At 42.9% G+C, this 22,311-nt stretch overlaps 1 pseudogene; it reads left to right on the top strand.

Moving 5' to 3' along the window:
* The first annotated feature begins 9,658 nt into the window (after positions 1-9,658).
* On the top strand, positions 9,659-11,254 carry LOC149973627 (zinc finger BED domain-containing protein 5-like; annotated as a pseudogene).
* Positions 11,255-22,311: the final 11,057 nt, after the last annotated feature.

Raw genomic sequence — 22,311 nt, 5'->3', positions numbered from 1 at the left:
TGGTCCAGGGATTACGGCAGGAATCCGGCGTTGTTGTGGAGAGACAGTTCGATACTGGTAGACTGGCGAGTATTATCCAGGCTAAAAAAAATAAAAATAAATAAAATAAGGTCAGTGCTAAAGCTGGCTGTGCAGAAGGTAAAAGCCGCTAGCAGTGGCTAACAATGACTAAATAGCTTGTAGCTAGTTAGCTGGTTAGCTTCTGGAGGTTCTTGAATGTGTTCTAAAAATTAAAAATAATTGCGATTCCGTATCACATTGGGAGAGGCAGGTCACCGGAAGGTATAATCGAATTAAATATCAAAAAGAAATTGAAAATAAATATGGGTCCAGTGAGTGGTTGGGCTGGCTGGGGACACGGCGATTCAGACAGTTAGCAGGCCTGTGCTAACAAGCTAACAGTTAGTAGGCCGGGGCTAAACAAGCTAGCAGTTAGCAGACCGGTGCTAAACAAGCTAGCAGTTAGCAGGCCGAATTAGCAAGCAAGCAGATAGCAAGGGATAGAAAGTTAGCCTTTGGGGGACGTTGCGATTGGATTAAGTCTGTTTATGCCTCTTCATGCGGTGACATTGATAGACCGGTCGTGGGTCCGGATATTGTAGCCCAGGAGTATGCTTCGGTGGTAGCACAGGAGCTCTGGCCGGGCTAGCTTCAAGCTAAGTGGATGGAAACGCTAGCCAGGAGTAGTCATCCGGGGTTGCGGTTAGCTAGTTGTGAAGATCCAGATGAAAATGTTCCGTTTGCAGTGGAAATCCGGGGATAAAAATAATAGGTCCGTTATGCTCTGGTTAGAGTCGCGTTGTTCGAACTGGCGAGAGCTTTCCGAGCTAAAGGTTAGCTGATGACCACTAGCAATGGTTTGCTGACTGATAGCTGGTAGTTAGCTGGCTAGCTTCAGTTGAGGGGTTCCAGATCCGAAGTAAATATAAATACTTAAAAAAATAAATTTAAAAAAAGCAGATCCACTACATTGGGTGAGGCGGGTTGCAGGAGAGTATTTAGATGTTGGGGTTTAGCAAAATATTTTAAAAGATATGCGAAGAAAAAATATGTAAAAACGATATTTACAGTGCCTTGCGAAAGTATTCGGCCCCCTTGAACTTTGCGACCTTTTGCCACATTTCAGGCTTCAAACATAAAGATATAAAACTGTATTTTCTTGTGAAGAATCAACAACAAGTGGGACACAATCATGAAGTGGAACGACATTTATTGGATATTTCAAACTTTTTTAACAAATCAAAAACTGAAAAATTGGGCGTGCAAAATTATTCAGCCCCCTTAAGTTAATACTTTGTAGCGCCACCTTTTGCTGCGATTACAGCTGTAAGTCGCTTGGGGTATGTCTCTATCAGTTTTTCACATCGAGAGACTGGAATATTTTCCCATTCCTCCTTGCAAAACAGCTCGAGCTCAGTGAGGTTGGATGGAGAGCATTTGTAAACAGCAGTTTTCAGTTCTTTCCACAGATTCTCGATTGGATTCAGGTCTGGACTTTGACTTGGCCATTCTAACACCTGGACATGTTTATTTTTGAACCATTCCATTGTAGATTTTGCTTTATGTTTTGGATCATTGTCTTGTTGGAAGACAAATCTCCGTCCCAGTCTCAGGTCTTTTGCAGACTCCATCAGGTTTTCTTCCAGAATGGTCCTGTATTTGGCTCCATCCATCTTCCCATCAATTGTAACCATCTTCCCTGTCCCTGCTGAAGAAAAGCAGGCCCAAACCATGATGCTGCCACCACCATGTTTGACAGTGGGGATGGTGTGTTCAGGGTGATGAGCTGTGTTGCTTTTACGCCAAACATAACATCTTGCATTGTTGCCAAAAAGTTCAATTTTGGTTTGATCTGACCAGAGCACCTTCTTCCACATGTTTGGTGTGTCTCCCAGGTGGCTTTAAACAACACTTTTTTATGGATATCTTTAAGAAATGGCTTTCTTCTTGCCACTCTTCCATAAAGGCCAGATCTGTGCAATATACGACTGATTGTTGTCCTATGGACAGAGTCTCCCACCTCAGCAGTAGATCTCTGCAGTTCATCCAGAGTGATCATGGGCCTCTTGGCTGCATCTCTGATCAGTCTTCTCCTTGTATGAGCTGAAAGTTTAGAGGGACGGCCAGGTCTTGGTAGATTTGCAGTGGTCTGATACTCCTTCCATTTCAATATTATCGCTTGCACAGTGCTCCTAGGGATGTTTAAAGCTTGGGAAATCTTTTTGTATCCAAATCCGGCTTTAAACTTCTTCACAACAGTATCTCGGACCTGCCTGGTGTGTTCCTTGTTCTTCATGATGCTCTCTGCGCTTTTAACGGACCTCCGAGACTATCACAGTGCAGGTGCATTTATAAGGAGACTTGATTACACACAGGTAGATTGTATTTATCATAATTAGTCATTTAGGTCAACATTGGATCATTCAGAGATCCTCACTGAACTTCTGGAGAGAGTTTGCTGCACTGAAAGTAAAGGGGCTGAATAATTTTGCACGCCCAATTTTTCAGTTTTTGATTTGTTAAAAAAGTTTGAAATATCCAATAAATGTCGGTCCCCTTCATGATTGTGTCCCACTTGTTGTTGATTCTTCACAAAAAAATACAGTTTTATATCTTTATGTTTGAAGCCTGAAATGTGGCAAAAGGTCGCAAAGTTCAAGGGGGCCGAATACTTTCGCAAGGCACTGTAAATGCACAGGGAAGATGTGCGACACCTGGAGAGGGGTGGAGACAAGCACAAGGACAGTTGAAACAGATCAGGGTGTGACAAGATAAGTAGATGTTGTCAAAATACCTATATATATTAAAACACTTCAGTTTTTCCCGATCACAAGTATCATCTGATCCGACTATCAACTTTCAACGATTACAAATACTAGTACGGCCAGGTTGGCACACCTCTTGTAGATGTGTATAGGGGTAAGGTGACTAGGCATCAGAATATATGATAAACAAGAGTAGCAGCAGTGTATATGATTATTGTGTGTGAGTGTGTGCGTTTGTGTGTAAAGTCAGTATAAATGTGTGAGCAAATGAAGTGAGTGTGTGTGCATGAGTTTGTAGAGTCCTGTGCAGTGATGTACTGGGCTGTACTAGCGCCATGCAATCGAGGGCGGTGCTGTTGCCATACCAAGCAGTGATGCAGCCAATAAAGATGCTCTCAATAGTGCAGCTGTTGAACGTTTTGATTAGAAGGCTCTTGCCAAACCTTTTCAACATCCTGAGGTGGAAGAGGCGATGTCACACCTTATTCACGACTGTGCACGTGTGTGGGAACCATTTTAGTGATTCAGTCCACTGAGGAACTTGAAGCTCACGACCCGCTCCACTACAGCCCGGTCCTGTAGTCCATGATCAGGTCCTTGTTCTTACTGACGTTGAAGGAGAGGTTGTTGTCCCGGCACCACATTGCCAGGTCACAGACCCCCGCCCTGTAGGCTGTCTCATCGTTGCTGGCGATCAGGCCTACCATTGTTGTGTCATCAGCAAACTTAATGATGGTGTTGGAGTCATGCATGGCCAGTTTTGGGTGAACAGGGAATACAGGAAGGGGCCCACGTGTGGAGGGTCTGCTTGGCGGAGGTGATGTTGTCTACACTCAAGCTTGGAGGGGGCAATGGTGTTAAACGCTGAGCTGTAGTCATTGAACTGCATTCTCACATAGGGATTCCTCTTCTATAGGTGGGAGAGGGCAGAGAGGGTGTTATTTGTTATTATTGAAGCGTGCATAAAATGCATTGAGTTCGTCTGGTCATCATTGGGCAGATCATGGCTGGGTCTTCCTTTGTAATCCATAATGGACTGGAGCCCCTGCCACATGTAGCGTGCATCGTAGCCTGTGTAATAGGATTCCACCTTATTCCTATATTGTCCTTTTGCGTGTTTGATGACTATGCAGTGGTCATAGCGGGACCTCTTGTTCCTGTCCTCAGCCGTAGCCCCAGGGTTGTCTGCAATAGCCCTGTGTGGGGTATCCCTGTCCTTAATCTTAGCGCCAGCCTCAGTGTTAATCAGGGCTTTTAATTGGGGAAGCAGCGAACCTTCACTGTGGGGACAACGTCGCTGATCCATTTCCTAATGAAGCCGGTGATGGAGGTGGTTAGCTCGTCGATGTTAGCGGTGGAGTCTCAGAACTTATGCCAATCAGTGCTAGCAAAGCAGTCCTATAGCATAATCTCTGAATCTGATGACCTTTTCTCAGCACAGCGAGTCACGGGTACTTCCTGTTTGAGTTTCTGCTTGTAAACTGGAAGCAGGAGTACTGAGTCATGATCCAATTTGCCGAATGGGGGACAAGGGAGGGCCTTGTATGCTTGCTTGTGAGTAGAGTAACAGTGGTCTAGGACTTTATCGCACCTACTGGCGAAGGAGATGTGTTGATGGAAGTGTCTTAATGATGCAGAATTAAAATCGCTGGCAACAAGTTTTCCTGCTTGTTTATAGCCTTGTACAGTTCGTTGAGTGCCAGCTTGTTATTTTTCTTGTCATGAGGTGGTATGTATACAACATTTACGATAGCAGCAGAAAACTCCCTTGGGGGTTAGAGGGGTCAGCATTTGACCATCAGGTATTCCAAGACTGGTGAACAATGAGTAAGCACACCATTTGTTGTTGATGAAGAGGCAAACCCCTTCCCCTCTTGATTTTCCTGACTCCACTTACATGTCTACTCAGTGAATAGAGAATCCATCAAGTTCTCTGAAAGATATGTTTAAGAAAAGCAGAGAATATTGAAATTATGAGTCCCGTTGGTAAGAAATCCATGATCGGAGGTCATCCATCTTATTATCAAGTGACTGGCCTATAGAAAGGAGGTGAATGAGGTGGCTAGTTCTCTTCGCCTTAAATTTTGCCCCTCTAACACCGGCGTTTCCTTTTGGATACCCTGAAAATTGGATCAGAATTACAGATAAAGTCGAAGTTGAAGACGGAATTGAGGTAAGGAACTGCTGATCTGATGTTCAAAAGTTCTTGTCAGTTATAAGAAAATGCATTCACTACACAATCGCACACCAGCCAGCTGAAGCTAATTGGCTAAATAATTTGGCTAACTCTCCCCACCTGCGGACACACACAGGACATCCATAAACCAAATCTCAAAACCAACTCACATTTGAATTCAGTCCTAGGCCACTAGCATTTCTTTAATGAACCAAATCTAAAATGAGGCCAAATCAGGAAGTTCAGCCACCAAGTTTCTGCATTATTTAAGGCAGGACACTTTAGCTGTAAACAAATGGTCTGGTCCAAAAACAAACCCTAGGGTGCAATACAGAAATCTACCCACAGGTCTTTGCTTAGCATGAGAACCTCTTTCAGCAAACCATTGTAATCCTCTTTGCTGGTGACTATAGGTTTCATGACTCATGACCACTACAAAAGTAATGCCACCAACAACACAACTTCTTACAGTCTCGATAAAGGACAAATGATACAGGTTTATAAGCTGTGAACTTAGAGTAGGTCCACATACAGACACAGGTTGCTGTCACATTCTTGATATTGACAACTTCAACAGGGAAGCTGTATTTATGTAATGTAATAAAAAATGGCACTAGCTATAGTGTTTTGTCTATAATAATAGCTATAGTATTTCGTTTTGAGCAATAATGGGTTCATTGCCCTCTTGTCCAGCTATTTTAGAAGCAATTTGTGAGTTTGTTTACTTTACTGCAGTGCTGCTAAACACACTTGAAGACTGAGTGTGGCATTTCAGTTGTTGGTTAGCTAGCTAGCTAATTCACCCCACGTTGACAGTAGTGAGTTCTAGTGACAGTAAAATGGTAAACCATTTCTCATGAGCCAGAACACTCAAGAGGCAAAGCACAGCCCCAAAGCATTGGGATTGGCTAACAAGCTGTTGCATGGTTTGAAAACCAGGTATTGCTTGCAAGCAAGCCTACATGGAGCAGAAAACAGCTAGGTGAACTTCTAATGTTTTTAATCAGATAATGTAAAAATGTCTTACCTTCACACCAGACTGCTTTGTCCTGCAAACAAATCACGGATTGAAAAAGATGATTTGCAACATTTCTCATTAGCTGGCTAGCCAGATCACCAATTCAGGATTTTCAAACTGAGCGGTTCTTCCTAATTGACACATTCCTGAATTAATTAGTTTAACTATGGTTGGGACATTTCTCAAGCTGAGAAATTAAAGTTAAAAAAATAATATTACTAGTATTTTAATCTTTTTTTTGTTATGCCCAGCTGACAAGGCCCCTTGGGGAAGTAGGACCTGTCTTCTTTTTATGAAGAGTGAAGTATGCATTCCCTTTCAATGTCATGAGAATATATATATTTCTTAAAGTAATTAATGGATCATTGTATAATAAGAAATAATAGCCTTAGCCTATTGGTAAATATATCGAGCACAAACGGTTGATGTAGCTGTCACAAACCGGCTCAAAGTCCGTAACAAAAAGGGAGACAACGTGGAGATTAGGAATAACAAAAATATATTTATTAACTGAAGTAACATACATACAATAGACAATGGTGTGTGCAGTCAGTAATCAGTAGTGTAAGTGGTTGCGTGCATAAATAATGAGGTGTGTTGAAAGGTGTCAAAGCAAAAAAACAAAATGGCCACAAAAATGCAACAACCAAAATCTAACAGTGTGTCTGCATGAAGAGAGTCTCCTCAATGAATGGTGAAGAGGTGTATTTATCCCGGGACACACCCAGGCCCAGGCGTGTCCCATTTTGCTGACGACCCCCGGCTGTGAGGTAGGTACAGTAACATGTTGGAGAAGTTTCTTGCTAAGCTCCTCATAGCTTGCGAGCACTAAGTAAATCAGTATTTGGTGCCGTTTTGACTGTGCTAGCTGTGACTGTATGAGCTAGGTCATAGGTAGAGTAGCATCAACTGGACTAACTGTGACTGCATGAGCTATTAAATAGATGGAGGGATTGTTAATGTGTTGCACGGCTCAATATTATCACTTGGGTAAAACAGTGTTGTTACATTAAGAGTCTGTATAACAGCATCAACATTATCTTTCAAAACCAACAATTCAACCATACCCCCATCTTCTGACTCAAGTAATGACTTACTGTACATAAAGGCGCTGATGTACTCAAGGCAACCTTCATGATCACCCTCTTCGAGCTCTGACTGGTCCTTATCTAGCAATTGACCCGCAGTATTTGAAAAAGTTTCTTTGCTGACAGGCTGATGTCCCACACCAGGCTCTTCCTCCCACTGTCTGACATTGTAACTTCTTCCTTTAACTCACAAACAGTCAGCACAGTCCAGAATCAAGAATCACTCTCTGCTCACAGTCTGTCCGCAACATGGATTTCATCTGCAGATCCGTCTTGGACCCAGATGTTATCCATCACTGGATCCTAACCGACAGGTGGCGCCAATCCCCGATGAGCCTGAAAAAATCTGTTACAGGTCCCAGTTTTGGGACTGGTGCAGCAGATGATAGTTCCTGTAACACAGGATAAATAATGAAACAGGAGAACGTGGCTTCTCTTTCATAGGTTCTCACAATTATTTTATTCAACATTCTCTCAAGTGCAAATTGTCTTTTTCTGCCTTTTCATTGTATTTCAATGTTTTCTTTTGTATTTAATCATTTGTCTCATAAATCCCTGGCATATTATTTCATAAACATATCAAAAATACATAAATCCACACATCAAAAGATTAAATTCCAATCCAATTGACATTAACAAATTCTTTACATTTATACCCAAACACATGTACTCAACTTTAATTCACCTGTTTTGGTTATAATTATGTAGTTGACTGTTGCCCTCCATAGCCCCATAGGATACTCTAAAACATGAAAGCCTTTAAAGACTGGTATAAATCAGAAGTTATTTTATACCCATGCTCAAAATACATTCATAGAAGGGCCTGGGCGAGACCCAGATGCAGACACAGAAGGCAGATGGTTTGAGTCTCTGATATTTATTAGTATCCAAGGGGCAGGCAAGAGAATGGTCGTGGACAGGCAAAAAGATCATAACAAGGTCAGAGTCCAGGAGGTACAAAGTGCCAGGCAGGCTCGAGGTCAGGGTAAGCAGAATGGTCAGGCAAGCTGGTCCAGAGTCAGGGCAGGCAAAGGTCAAAACCAGGAGGACTAGAAAAAATGAGAGAAGAAAAAGCAGGAGCACTTGAAAAACACGCTGGTTGACTTGACAAGACAAGATGAACTGGCACAGAGAGACAGGAAACACAGGGATAAATACACTGGGGAAAATAAGCGACACCTGGAGGGGGTGGAGACAATCACAGGAAAAGGTGAAACAGATCAGGGTGTGACAATTCACCTAGTGTAAGAAGGGCTAATGGAATGACAAGATTTGTAACTGACATTATTGGAAAATGACTGAACAAGCTAGCATTTTACTAACCGAATCTAGCAACCAACTGACCGGAGCTAGACAAAAGCTGAACAGAGCAAGCCCAAACTAACCGGAGCTAGCCAAATGCTAACAGATTTTCTAACATTTACAGTACAACAATTACAAAGTTCTTAAACATCAGTTACAACATTACATTCTCTAAACCGTTAAGATATTGTCAGGAATGTCTTTAAAAAAAATAAAAGTTTCAGGAGTTAACAATTTGCTTTTTTCTAGATCAAAGGAATGCACTGCCATTTCATTTTACACTCTTCATTTTACACTTGACATGCGTTTTCTGGCTAGTACAAAGGTATACAGTTACGTTTGTTTTCAAAGCTAGGGATGCATGATATATTGGTGAAAATATCGGAATCGGAAGATTAGCTAAAAATGCCAACATCGGTATCGGCCGATGTGTAGTAGAATGCCGATGTTAAAAACCGATGTCAAAGCTACCGTGCATACCTATATAACGTAGGTACATGACGTAATAACGCCAAGTAAAATTTTGCGCTACACATTGGTAATAAAGCATAATTTGTTTGACCGCAACTTCTGGAGTAGCTAGCTTTAGCTTGGTACCTAGCTAGCACCAATACAACCAGCGTGAAAACAATGACCAGTGGAAACTGCAGTCATTTTCATTATTCTTAGCAATGATTTAGGAATCATTGTGAGTAAGTATTAGCTAGGTTGCCACTTGTTGTTCACCTATTGAAATTGAACTTCAGTTCATGAAAATAAATAGCGTTAACCCTGTTGCCCAAAGCTAACGTTATAAGCAGCCAGTTAGCTTCATCTGGCTAGTGATGCTCGACCGGACCGGGTTATGTGTTGTGAAGCTAGCCACAATAAGGATTAGGCACAATAGTGTAATTTGCAGTTTGCCTTCAAAAAAAAAAGTATATCATTGACAGTGATACAAATGAATAGAAATAGAAGAATGCTGCCATACTTTTATTTTGAAGGATAACCGCAAAGTCCTCTATTGTGGCTGATCCTTACTGTGGCTAGTTTCACATAGATGTGTCCGACCACCATTAATCAAGTAAGAACTGTCTTATAAATTCAAGTAATTTTACATGATGACACCTAGCTATATAGTTAGCTAGCTACTGAAACAGATTATGTTGTGTCATTTGTTCAGTCATTTCATTCTCACCCAGGATTTCTTTGGAACGCCGTTTGGGTCTTTGCGTGTCAAAAAAGATATTCATCAAATAACCTATTTGACGTGTAATGACCCGAACGGTGTTCCATAGAAACCCTGGTTGAGAATGAAACGACTGAACAAATGACACAACGAAACAGCACAGCAGGTAAGTGAAAGAAAAAAGGTTTTGATGATGTTTTACTGGTAATGGGGACATACGTAAATGCCAACAAAATAACTTGTTGGTGAGTGTAGTGTAACCTTTTATTTAACTAGGCAAGTCAGTTAAGAACAAATTCTTATTTACAATGACGGCCCGGACGACGCTGGGACTCCGAATCACGGCCGGATGTGATACAGCCTGGATTCGAACCATGGACTGTGGTGCCGCCTCTTGCACTGAGATGCAGTGCCTTAGACTGCTGCGTCCATCTGTGTGTGTTAACTATTAAACTGTACTAGAATGATTAAAAGGCAGCTTAAATTTTAAATATCAGTATCGTTTTTTTTTTACAAGGAAAATATCGGATATCGGACAAAAATGTCTGAACACCGATCCAGATCAGCTGCCGGTGTCCGACAACTGGAATGGCTTTACTGTTAACTTGAAACATCAGACACCCAGACCCGGCGCCAGATTTAGATTTAGGGGCAGTTGAAATCGGCGAGGGGGCACCGTTTTGGGGGGTTCTTGTATTGGAATTGTATTGAATTCTGCTTGTCATGCTATACCACAATAAACAAAGTTAAAATGCCAAGACTCTGAAACCAATGATTGAGAGCTTTTGGAGTGACCTCCGCTGCACTGTATTAGCGCAACGGACAGCGACCTACACATTAAAGCAAGGCCGTTTGGTAATGAATGAAGACAGATAGGGTGTTTGTAAAAGGTGAATTACCCTATGTGAGTGCAGCCGTACACATAGCTGTCGTAACAAAATCCATGTTTAGTAGCCTAGTTATTCATGCATGCAAACAAAAATACCGACAACTGTGAATGTGAATGAAAGAATGCATTGAAGCGTTAACGGCAAGCTACACACGAGGCATTTTTGGCTGACATATTCCGTCACTTAAACTGGTTTAATCGGCAGTTTACAAGGAAGAGGGAAAACAGTCGTGGACGTGGCGGAAAATTTGAGGCCTTTACTAGGAAGCTTGAGTTGTTCGATTTGTACTTGTCCTCTGGAAGGCTACTGCACTTCAGCACACTGAAGAAATGACAGGCTGAGGTACCAGGCCGCAGCATTGTCACCGAGGTGATGGAAGATTTCATCAAGCAGCTGAGGGACAATTTCTCCACCAGATTAGAAGACTACAGCATGCCCAAGGATATCAATGCGTTTGTACGTGATCCTTACAGTCCTCCCAGGTGGAGAAGTCTCATGCCTTGCTAAGAAAACGATACCCTCGCTGGATAAGGCCGCAATTCATACTGAGCGGATTGAATTCCAGAGCGAAATCAGGGATGCGATCAGGAGTGCTGAGTCCTTGTGTGTGTTGTGGGTGTCATGCTCAGAGGAATACAGCACAATAAATAAACTTGCCTTTTATGTGCTAACAATGTTTGCATCTACTTACACCTGCGAGTCCTCATTTTCCTCTATGAACGCAATTTCTGTTCTCACGACAGAAACCGGCTTTAAAACGGAGGACTGCCTGCGAATCAAAAGCACACCCATCTCACGCGACATCCACAAGATGGTGTCCGAGGGGAAATGCAACTTTCCCCATTGAGTAAGTCACTTAATGGCCTATATGACTGTATTAAGTAAATACTAACATTGTGAGTGCTTATCCAGGGATATTTAGGTCTCAAGCTGACAGTATTTTCTGTTCTGTCGTTAAAGGAGCAGGCTATCACGGATACAGACATTCAGACACCAGCTTTTTTTCTTAACATTTTTGTTTTATGTGGGATGTTACATTTTTTGTACAGCTGCAATGGTAAGTAGGCCTAATAATAAAACATCCCACTTCTATTAGTCCATATATTGTTTTATAGTGAAAGATGCCAGTTAAGTTATTTTATATAGACCAAGGTTCGAGAATAAACAGACTCAAATTAAGCCATCTTGATGTTTGTAAAGTCAAATTAAAATGATCATTATTGTTTAAATGAATTACTGGTGTAGGTTCTCTCCATCTGTTGCTGTGCAAGACTTTTATAACAAATTAGCAATATTTTCAACACAAGGTGCTGTTCACCACCTATTGATTGCAATGCGGTTGCGGATTTACGTTTCAGCACCACAAAATGGCTTTATTAGTTGACTGCATTCTCGCTCCTCATGAATTAAGTTAAAATGTAACCTTTGCCTTATTTAGGTATGGTAACTTCCTTCTTGAGACATTGCATGTGGGTGTTTTTGTATCTCGGGCCCTTGAAAAAAATCTTCTGAATTAATTTGGGGGACCAAATAATATTTCTGGCGGGCCAGTTAGGCCTTACGCCTATTATAGTAGGATGCATCCATGTACAGCTGTCTTGCCAAAAAAATAGGCCTATAGGACTGCTTCAAACATGGAAAAGCATGCCTCTAATAAGTTTAGCAACACTTTGTGATATGGCACAATACACTTCTGTGGATCAAATTTGACCCACATAAATGAACCAATACCAGCCTACCATAAACATGTTTCTAATAGGTACAGTTCCATTTTACAACCACGGAAACTAATAGGCTTCCAAGAAAACCATAATAGAATGTATCTATTTCTATGACGAAACAAACCAATATGTAGCTATACCCAGGGACGTCATTTGCAGTCTTGCATTGGAATTATATTGACTTCTGCTTGTATCACGCTATACCACAATAAACATAAAAGTTCAAATGCTGTGGCCATTGAGTGCGTTTGAACAAGAAGTGACAGGTTGGCATGAAATCCCCCCTGCTTTCTATCAGCACCATGGACAGCGCCCTACACACAAAAGCAAGGCCATTGAAAACCTATGCTGGCTAAGGAAGTCGTGAAAATAGGACTATATAAATACATTTAATTTATGAAATTGATTAGCGGGACTAGTTTTAACATCTGAAAACAGACACTGTGGTGTGTGTGCTAATTAGATTGATATGTTTATGAAGTCAGTTCTTTTTAGTAAGCATTTTAACTCAAAAAGGAGCCCATGGAGATGATTTACGATTGCTTGCAATGTATTTGCCATCTGTTTGTACGTTTTGGAGGGTGGTGTTTTGGACAGCCCAGAGACAATGATGGACTCTGATTGCCCATCTACAGGTGGTTCACCTCCCTGGCCCCTCTCCCCAACGCCCAAGCCCTTCTCACCAATGCAGCATCCAGGCGCACCCTGGCTCCCTGCCTGGCAACTCCCATCAACCTCCACCCCATCTCACCTGCCCAGCTCCAGTGGCCGGAAAAGGAAGACAGCTGAGGATCCTTTGGACACTGACATTATGCAGCGGGTGGATGACTTAAAGAAACATCAGTAGGAGGTACAGAAACAGCATCAGTGTCCAGCAAAGGCTGTCTTTGTCACGTTCTGTCCTTAGTTCCTTTGAGAGTCGCCCGTCTGTCCTGAGCTGCCAGAGTCGCCCGTCTGTCCTGAGCTGCCAGAGTAGCCCGTCTGTCCTGAGCTGCCAGAGTCGCCCGTCTGTCCTGAGCTGCCAGAGTCGCCCGTCTGTCCTGAGCTGCCAGAGTCGCCCGTCTGTCCTGAGCTGCCAGAGTCGCCCGTCTGTCCTGAGCTGCCAGAGTCACCTGTCTGTCCTGAGCTGCCAGAGTCGCCCGTTTGTCCTGAGCTGCCAGAGATGAGGTTAATGTCTTGAGGGTCTGTCCTTATTGTCTACAGCTGGACACTCATTCTCACCCATGTACCATAGCAGGAAGGTCTCCATTGAAAAACCTCTAAACATGGCCATGTACAACCTTGTGTTATGTTGATTAGGTAAATGTCTTGAGGGTCTAGCCTACAGCTGAACATCCATGTACTATAGCAGGAAAGTCCTCACAACACAAGGTTAGGTAAATGTCTTGAGGGTCTATACTCAATAAGATATGACAAACTAAAACAACAAGGATGAAGTTATTGTGGTCGTTATTGTGATTTGTAAAGTGTGAATAAGAAAAAAGGTCAATTCAAAAAAGCAAAACAAGTGTGTAGCTCACAGCATGACAAACAGTCATCAACCAGAAGAAGAGAACATACATGGTGTACAAAACATTAGGAACACCTTCCTAATATTGAGTTGAACCCCCTTTATCCCTCAGAACCACCTCAATTCATCAGGCATGGACTCTACAAGGTGTTGAAAGCGTTCCACAGAGATGCTAGCCCATGTTGACATGTCACCCTCCGAATGGCACACATACACAATCCATGTCTCGACTTAAAAATCATTCTTTAACCTTTCTCCTCCCCTTGATCTACACTGATTGAAGTGGATTTAATAAGTGACATCAATAAGGGATCCTAGCTTTCACCTGGTCAGTCTATGTCATGGAAATAGCAGGTGTTCCTAATGTTTTGGACACTCAGTGTGTAGTCACATGTATTTAGTCTATCTTACCTGGATATGGTTACATCAGGTTTACCCTCAGAGGGAATGACTCATCTCGCACGAAGACATATGGGCTTGTTAACAATAATTCAATCCTAATTCAATTGAGTTGCACTTCCAATCAAGTATCACTAGGGGGAACTAAATAGCTAGTGATCAAATTGTCAGGGTCCTTGAAATAATTATTATAGTTCTACTGCATTAAAGCTGTTTTGGTGTAGGCCTCTGTCAGAATAAGTTATGTGCACATTTCACACAACGTAGCCTATAGGCCTAGGTAAATAGTATTTTTACTGATAGCACAGCGAGATTGGATTGGACAAAGAAGCATATTTACCGTCCCTCCTCTCTCTCCCCAACAGCCACATCTGCCAGCAGATGTGCTGCAGTTGTTGAGAAGTATTTCATCTGAACAAGTGGTCAAAAAAGATTGCAGTTTTGAAACTGCAGTACAAAGTGCAGTAACTGCAGTCGACTGTGGTATTTTGTAAGGAGTACAGTTGAATGGTTGGAACTGTTTGGATCTGTCATAGACACATCTTTTCATTTTTGAATTAGCTTTTTTGACAGTGTGACATAACAATAGTGTGAAGCCTGGGACTATAGAAAAGTTGCCCAGGAAGGACTGAGGGGCCAACAAATGCTGGAATGCATACGGCCTATTTATTAGACTAATACACGGATTGTTATGCATCTTTTTTGAATCACTTTAATTTACCTAACAACAGGAGCATCCCATGGCGAGCAAGTTAATATTATTGCATCTCCCGGATTGCGTAAAGGCTATTTGGTGAAATGCAAAATCGGTCATGTCTGCGATATGCAGGAGACACCAAACAGGACATGACTATATCTGCACCAGGGAAGAGAGAGCGCCAGCGGTTTGTGGAAAAGAACGGCCGCTGAAACGTCCAGCATGACAACCTTGTTGGGGAGACAAGCTGATACATCTCCAACCTTTTCACCACGCTAGTCAACCTGACGTGGCGGTGGAACCTACACGGTAGCCTGGCTGGTTATAGATTCTATGTGGTGGATAATAGCCTATATTCGCAGTGACATCAAACCACACGCCCACAACTCATCCTACACCCCGTGCGTCGCCAACGTTTACAACTTTCCGTTCGCATACTTGTTGTAGTAGGATGGCCGTTGTGGGTATTTGTACCTATGTATGACGTGCAGACTAGGTTAGTAAACATGTTGAAGCTAGAACCTCATTGTCGTGCCTCCTTATTTTAGATGATGTCAGAAGTGGTTTTAATGATCACAAAAACGGGACGGACTTACCAAGTAAATCATACAGTCAGGCTGTTTCAAAGCAAGGAGGGCACAGTGTTGGAGATAAAACAGAGCAGATCATCATTGGGCTAGCTAATGAGCAAGGAGTTACTGCTAGCAACATGTTGCAAGAGAAACTGGCGGAATTTCAGGGTTTGCGACTCAAAGTTCAACGGCCTCTCATGCAAACATGGGCAGGCCAGTGGCTAGTGCTGATGGATTTCGCATTAGTCCCTCAGAGACTTTTGATTGCATGGACATTCAAAACTGTCCGAAATGGAACAGGCGCTTTGAAAGGTACAGAGTAGATTCAGGCTTAAATGTGAACAATGAGGCATTTCAAGTTAATACACTGATCTACTCTATGGGTGATGAAGCCAAGGATATATTAAAATGCTTCACCATTGACTGAAGATAACAGAGTTTAAAGACGGTTTTGAAATGCATTTCGTAGGGAGACACAGCATTATATTTTAGAGAGATAGGTTTAATGTGCGCAAACAGGAGCAGGGTGAAATCACTGACAGTTTTATCACAGCTCTTAACAAGCTAGTTGAGCATTGTCAGTTTGGTGCACTCAGGGAAGAGCTGATCCGAGATCAGATTGTAGTGGGAGTAAGAAATATCTCACTTTTTGAAAAGTTAGTTGGATTCCCAGCTTACCTTGTCCAAAACTGTAAACCAGGTTAGGCAGAGTGAGACAGTAAAAAGACAGTAGATGCTGCGCCGCAGTAGCTCCTTGCAGAGCGAAGAGTCAGGAAATAAATGTGTTTTTACACCGTGCCAAAGAAACGGAGGGGAAGGCAGAACAGAGACAGACGTGGAGAAAACAATCACAGACAGCACCAGTATCTAGTTCAAGTGTTTGTTGCAAATGTGGGAAATCCCATTTCCACAGCTGGAAAGGTTGCCCAGCAAAGGATACGGAATGCAGGAAATGTCACAGGAGAGGACACTTTTCAGCTGTCTGTCGATCAAAGCAAATGCATGAGGTCTCAGAGGAAGAGGTCTCCGAAAAGTTAACCATTGGACATATAAAAACAGAACATAAGCAGAAAATGTATGCCTGTGCTGTTGTAGGCTGGAAGGAAGTCATTGCCTGGTCCTGTGACTAGCTTGAAGGCATGTGATTGCATTGTATATGTATGTCTGTGCCATTACAGGCTTGGGGAGAGCCATTGTGTCGTCCTATGAGTATCATTGGACAGACACCTGCATTATGTGTATGGATACGCCACCAATAGAATCGGTAAACAAGCAAGAATTGAGACAGAAAGATAATGGTGGCAAGAGACCAAGAGGTGTTAATCATCTAGATGGAGGGGAGTGACCATGTGTGTTATCTGAAAGTGTAAACCTATAAAGCCTAAGGTCTGTGGCAAGAGAATTCACTTCTTCCATGGAATTGCTCGGATTTGTTACTTCTGTAATAAAGTCTAATTGAATTCACAAGCTCCGGTATCTGAGAAATATTTGATTGAATATTTCCACGACAGCTGGTACTCAAACATTAAACTTAATGGGGAAGTTATGTCATTTAAACTAGACAGCGGCAACAGTGACAGCTATCCCAACTAGGCTGTATAGCTATTGTAGAGATGGCCCTTTACTCTCTACAAAGAAAAAACTGTACGGGCCCAGTAATAAGATATAACCAGTGGTAGGGCAGTTGGTGTGTGAACTGGAGAGTAAAGACAAAAGTGCTATCCAGCCTGTCTTCGTCATTGACTCAATTGGAGCATTGCAACTCAATGACAGAGTGATCGAACTGGAGGACCCAGGGGAGGTTTTCAAAAATAAATTCCCAAAAGTGTTTTCTGGCCTAGGAAGGCTAGAAGGTAACTACAAAATCCACCTGAAAGAGGATGCTGTCCCCTATGCCCTTACCACCCCCCGCCATGCCTATATCTTTATTGGCCAAGTAAAGGAAGAGTTGGGGAGGATGGAAGAAATTGGGGCTGTGTCTAAAATAGAGTCCCACTGACTGGTGTGCAGGGATGGTAGTGGTCCCAAAAGCCAATGGGGACATAAGGATCTGTGTGGACATGACTAACTTGAGTGAGGCACTCTGCAGAGAGAGACACATCATACCATCAGTGGAGCAGTCACTGGCTCAGATGGATGGCTCACAACTCTTCACAAAGCTGGATGCCCGCTCAGGCTTCTGGCAGATACCCCTGTCACCAGAGTAGGTCGCTCACAACGTTTATAACACCGTTTGGCCGGTACTGTTTTAACATTTTGCCATTTGGAATAGCTTCCGATCCTGAGAATTTCCAAAGACGCATGTGGCGTCATAGTCCACGCGGACGACATGCTCGTGTGCGGACGGAACAGAGCAGAACATGATGAAAGACTCACAGCAATTCTGACCAGACGCTTGGAGAGTGGCCTGACACTCAATGAAAAATTCACCTTTGCACAGTCAGAGGTCTTGTTCTTGGGACACAAAATCAGTTCAGCTGGAATAGAGCCGGACACGGAGAAGATCAGCACCATCACAGACATGCCCATCCCCCAGAACGTGGCTAAAGTCAGGAACTTCTTAGGCATGGCCACATATGCGGGAAGTTCCTCCTACAGTTTTCAGATACAACCAAACCCCTGAGACTTACTAGCCAAAGAGAATGACTGGTCACGGGGTCACATGCATCAGGTGGCGTATGACAAAGTCAAAGGAGACCTGGCCTCAGAGCTTGATGGCCCAGTATTGTCCCCACGCAAAGACAAAGGTATCGGCAGATGCATCATCCTTTGGGCTAGGGGCGGTCTTCACACAGATGCTTTACAACATGGAGTGGCATCCAATAGCATTCATCTCACAAAGCTTATCCGACAGAGCAAAAGTGGAGAAGGAGGCGTTGGCTATCACACAGGCATGTGAAAGGCTCAGCCAATACCTCATTGGCCTGTATTTTACAGCAGAGACTGACCACAAACCACTGTTGGCTCTGTTAGGGGCAAAAGCACCGGACGAATTGCCTCCCAGAGTTCTGCGCTTCCACCTCAGATTGCTGAGGTTCACCTACAAGATGGTGTATGTGCCAGGGAAAGCACTGATCACAGCAGACGCACTCTCCGGGGCCCCAATTAAACGTCCATTAAAACTTCAAAGGGATAGCCCCCTTTTCAATTTTCGCCTAAAATGACATATCCAAAGCTAACTGCCTGTAGCTCAGGCTCTGATGCAAGGATACGCATATTCTTGGTATCATTTGAAAGGAAAGACTTTGACATGTGTGCAAATGTGAATTGAATGTAGGAGAATATAACACAATAGATCTGGTAGAAGAAAATACAAAGGAAAAACCAACAGTTTTTTTGTATTTTCTTACCATCATCTTTGAAATGCAACAGAACATCCCCAGTTCTAGCCCCAGTTCAGTGTCCACAAGATGGAAGCAGTGCATGTGCAAAGTTTCAGAAGGATAACTTGAAGTATGAGCGAATTGCATGACATTTAGTGTGAAGTCACCCAGGTACATTTGGGCAAATCGTGAAGGAGATATTTGCATTCATGTAAAACATTTCTGCAAGAATATCATCAAATCTGTATACTTGGGCTTTGATTTAGCTTTCCCAGTTTTAGTAGCCATGTTATAAGTTCAACATTTGCAAAACCACCAGTTTTCATAACTTCATCACTCTGAACATTTGTCATTTTTGTCCAAAAGGAAAAGGCATGCTGCCGTTAGTAGCTACATTTTATGACAGATACAGGGTGTCTGGATACTCCCGTAAAGCCCAGCTCATTGGCTATCTAGCTAGCTTTGTTTGACCCCGATTGGTGCTTATTTGACAAAGTTAGAGTCGATCAAATGAAGACCGCCTGCATCATCGGCATGCCATGATGGTGTCGCTCTCTGACCAAATGTGGTGTCCTATACACTCCTAATGATATAGTGAAGTCTGGTTACATTCTAGGATCTCTGAGGAATATATACAAACGTGATTTGACTGGTTGAAACAACGTTTAGGGAACTTTTTACCACATTAAAAAGGATTTTATTGAAGAAAACAACACTTCATGTTATCTCTGTGACCCTTTGGATGATACATTCTGAAATCTTGCTCTGATTTAAGTACACATTTCACCTTCAGAGGTGAATTTATCAAACCTATCAGTGAAAAGGTGTTTTGTTGTTAGGAGCTCTCCTCAAACAATAGCATGGCATTGTTTTTGCAGTAATAGCTACTGTATTGGCAGTTATATTAACAAGAATTTAAGCTTTCAGACGATATAAAACACTTATATGTACCGACATTTGTTGTTTCTCTAAAATCTACGATTGTGACACAAGGTGCTGCATAATTTACAACTGTTCCGTTAACAGTTAACAGAGGAGGAGTAATGTCTAGAGTAGGCCTGGGCAACTCCAGTCCTCAGGGGCCTGATTGGTTTCACACTTTTGCTCCAGCCCCAGCTGACACACCTGACTCCAATAATCAACTAATCATGATCTTCAGTTTAGAATGTAATTAGTTTAAAATCAGCTGTGTTTGCTAGGGATGGGGGGAAAGTGTAAGACCAATCAGGCCCCCCAAGGACTGGAATTTCCCAGGCCTGCTCTAGAGGGGCATCTCAGACCAAACTGCAGCAGATTGCAGCGAGACCCCATCTGCCAACAGATAGTGCAGCAGTGCAAAAAGGGATGGCCCAGGCAGGAGGAACTGCCTCAGCTGCTGAAGCCCTGTTGGGTGCACCAAAGTGACTTCCACTGTAATGGAGACCTTCTCATGAAAGGACAACGGAGTTATCCCAGAGACTCTACAACCAGAAATGCTAGACATGCATGAGTGCATGAGGGACACATTGGGATAACCAAATTCAGACTGAGGCCTCAGTCAGTGTGGTGGCTTGGTCTAAGTACTCAGATTGCCAAGCTGGTGGCCCAGTGTGAGGTCTGTACAAAAAGTCAACCTTGTCATCCGGAGCCAATGATGGCAACGGAGCTGCCAAAACGGCCATGGCAAAAGGTAGGGGCGGATATGTTCTATAGGAAAAATGACACTTATCTGCTAGTGGTAGATTACTACTCAAGATACATTGAAATAGCAAAGACACCCATAACCACATCAGCTGGTGTTATCAATGGATTAAAGTCAATTTTTTCCAGGCAAGGGGTTGCTGAGGTCCTGGTTACAGATAACACTCTCTGCGAGCTCCTTTTCTGCTTTTGCCGCAGAATATGACTTCACACATGTGACCAGTAGCCCCTACCATGCACAGAGTAATGGTGAGGCAGAGAGAGCTGTGAAAACAGTCAAGGGACTGCTGAAAAAGAACAAGGATCCATACAGGGCTCAGGGCTCTGATAGCTTTACCTGCCGAGCTCCTGATGGGCAGGAGGCTGTGTGTTCCCATTGTCTCGCCGGCACAGCTTAAACCCCAATGGCCTAACAGGAAGGCCTGTTAGGCCAATGCTTTCATAAAGTTTCAGGATGTACTGTAGCATGTTAAAAAGAACAATACTGGTATCCAAATTGCATTTCAGTAATGCTTCAGAGGTTATGCATGTTGAGTTCTTGTTCCTTGGAGAGGGGAAGATGTAGTAGGATGGCCCATGTGGGTATCCGTACCCATGTATGATGTGCAGACTAGGCTAGTTAACATGCTGAAGCTAGAACCTCGTTGTTTCTCCTTATTTTAGATGATACTACACTTGTTCTTCATTGAAACGGAGGCTACTATCGGCTAAGGCTACCAGTACATCACAGAAAAGTGTTCGGAAGGCACTATCGTTTCTATATTGGACGCATTTCTTATCGGCTGCATGTTTGTCAAGATGTCCCAGCCGAAGAAACACGTGGAGATGCTCAAGTTTAGCCAGGACGCCGTTATCTCGCAACGGGACGGGAAGTTGTGCCTCATGTTCCGAGTGGGGAACCTGCGCAACGACCACATGGTGTCAGCCCAGATCAGGTGCCAACTCATCAAGGTAAATATTTGACATTTTCCAAAGGTCTCCTTCCATTGTCTTTTAACCATTTGGCATGCTATGCTAAGACGGTTGTAATTTGACTGCTGTGTTTCATAATGTGAATGAGGCATAGACAACTCAAAATCACCAATAGCAGATTTTAGGTCGATTAAATTCCTATTTAGTAAATTCAAGGGCTGAATTGGTTCGTGCCCAGTGTATACAATGGGGGCTTTTCGGGAATTGAACTTAATTTCTCCTCCTGTGTTGACTGAATTCCCTGTGAGCCACTAAATTACATTTCCTGGCAGGTTACAGTAATTGCCTCGGGCTGCAAGGTGTTTTGGAATAAAAGTGGAATTAGTTCCAAATGGAACTAATAAAATCAATGTAACACACTATCGTGGGACTAGAGGATGAGGTCTCTCGCTCTCTGTGTTGTGATCTGTCATATTGTATCTGTCACTGATCTGCTGTTGTGACAGAATCCCTTCTTGATGACACACTTCTTGGTGTGTGTGTGTGTGTGTGCGTGAGAACTGTAATTTGTAAAAAAGTATGATTGGGGAAGTCCCACTCCTTTCATCATTTTTTCATTATTTTTTTAGATGTGAAAGACTGGTAATATATGGGGAGTGAAAGTGCAGTCGCCTGGATTTGAACCAATGCCAACTCTCGCATACATGTGTGCCAGGGTCAGCGGCTATAACTACTGGACCACACAGGCCACCAAACTGTAATTTCTGTCATTGATCTGCTGAGTTTGACGCAGAAACACACAGTACGGGTTCATCAAATAACCCCACTGTTCTCCAGTCAGCAGTATGGCGATTAATGGGCCGTATATCTCACATCAACCCCCTGTAGTAACTGACTGGAGTTGAGTGGCTACTGGAGATGGATGGTCCCTCAGGGGACAGTCATTGAGAAATCAGTTGTATTTTATGGCTAAATCAAACTCAGTGTACTCTATTGTATTGATGCCCAGCCTGGTCTCATAAACTAGACGTAACATAGTAAAAGTAAATCCATAGTAAAGGTAAATCCATAAGACAGAAGGTTAGCAAAA

Source organism: Oncorhynchus mykiss, chromosome 20 (assembly GCF_057628025.1).
Source record: "Oncorhynchus mykiss isolate SJ-2025 chromosome 20, ASM5762802v1, whole genome shotgun sequence".
Taxonomy (NCBI): Eukaryota; Metazoa; Chordata; class Actinopteri; order Salmoniformes; family Salmonidae; genus Oncorhynchus; species Oncorhynchus mykiss.
Note: the sequence above shows the minus strand (reverse complement) of the source record. Positions and strands in the feature narration are given on the sequence as shown.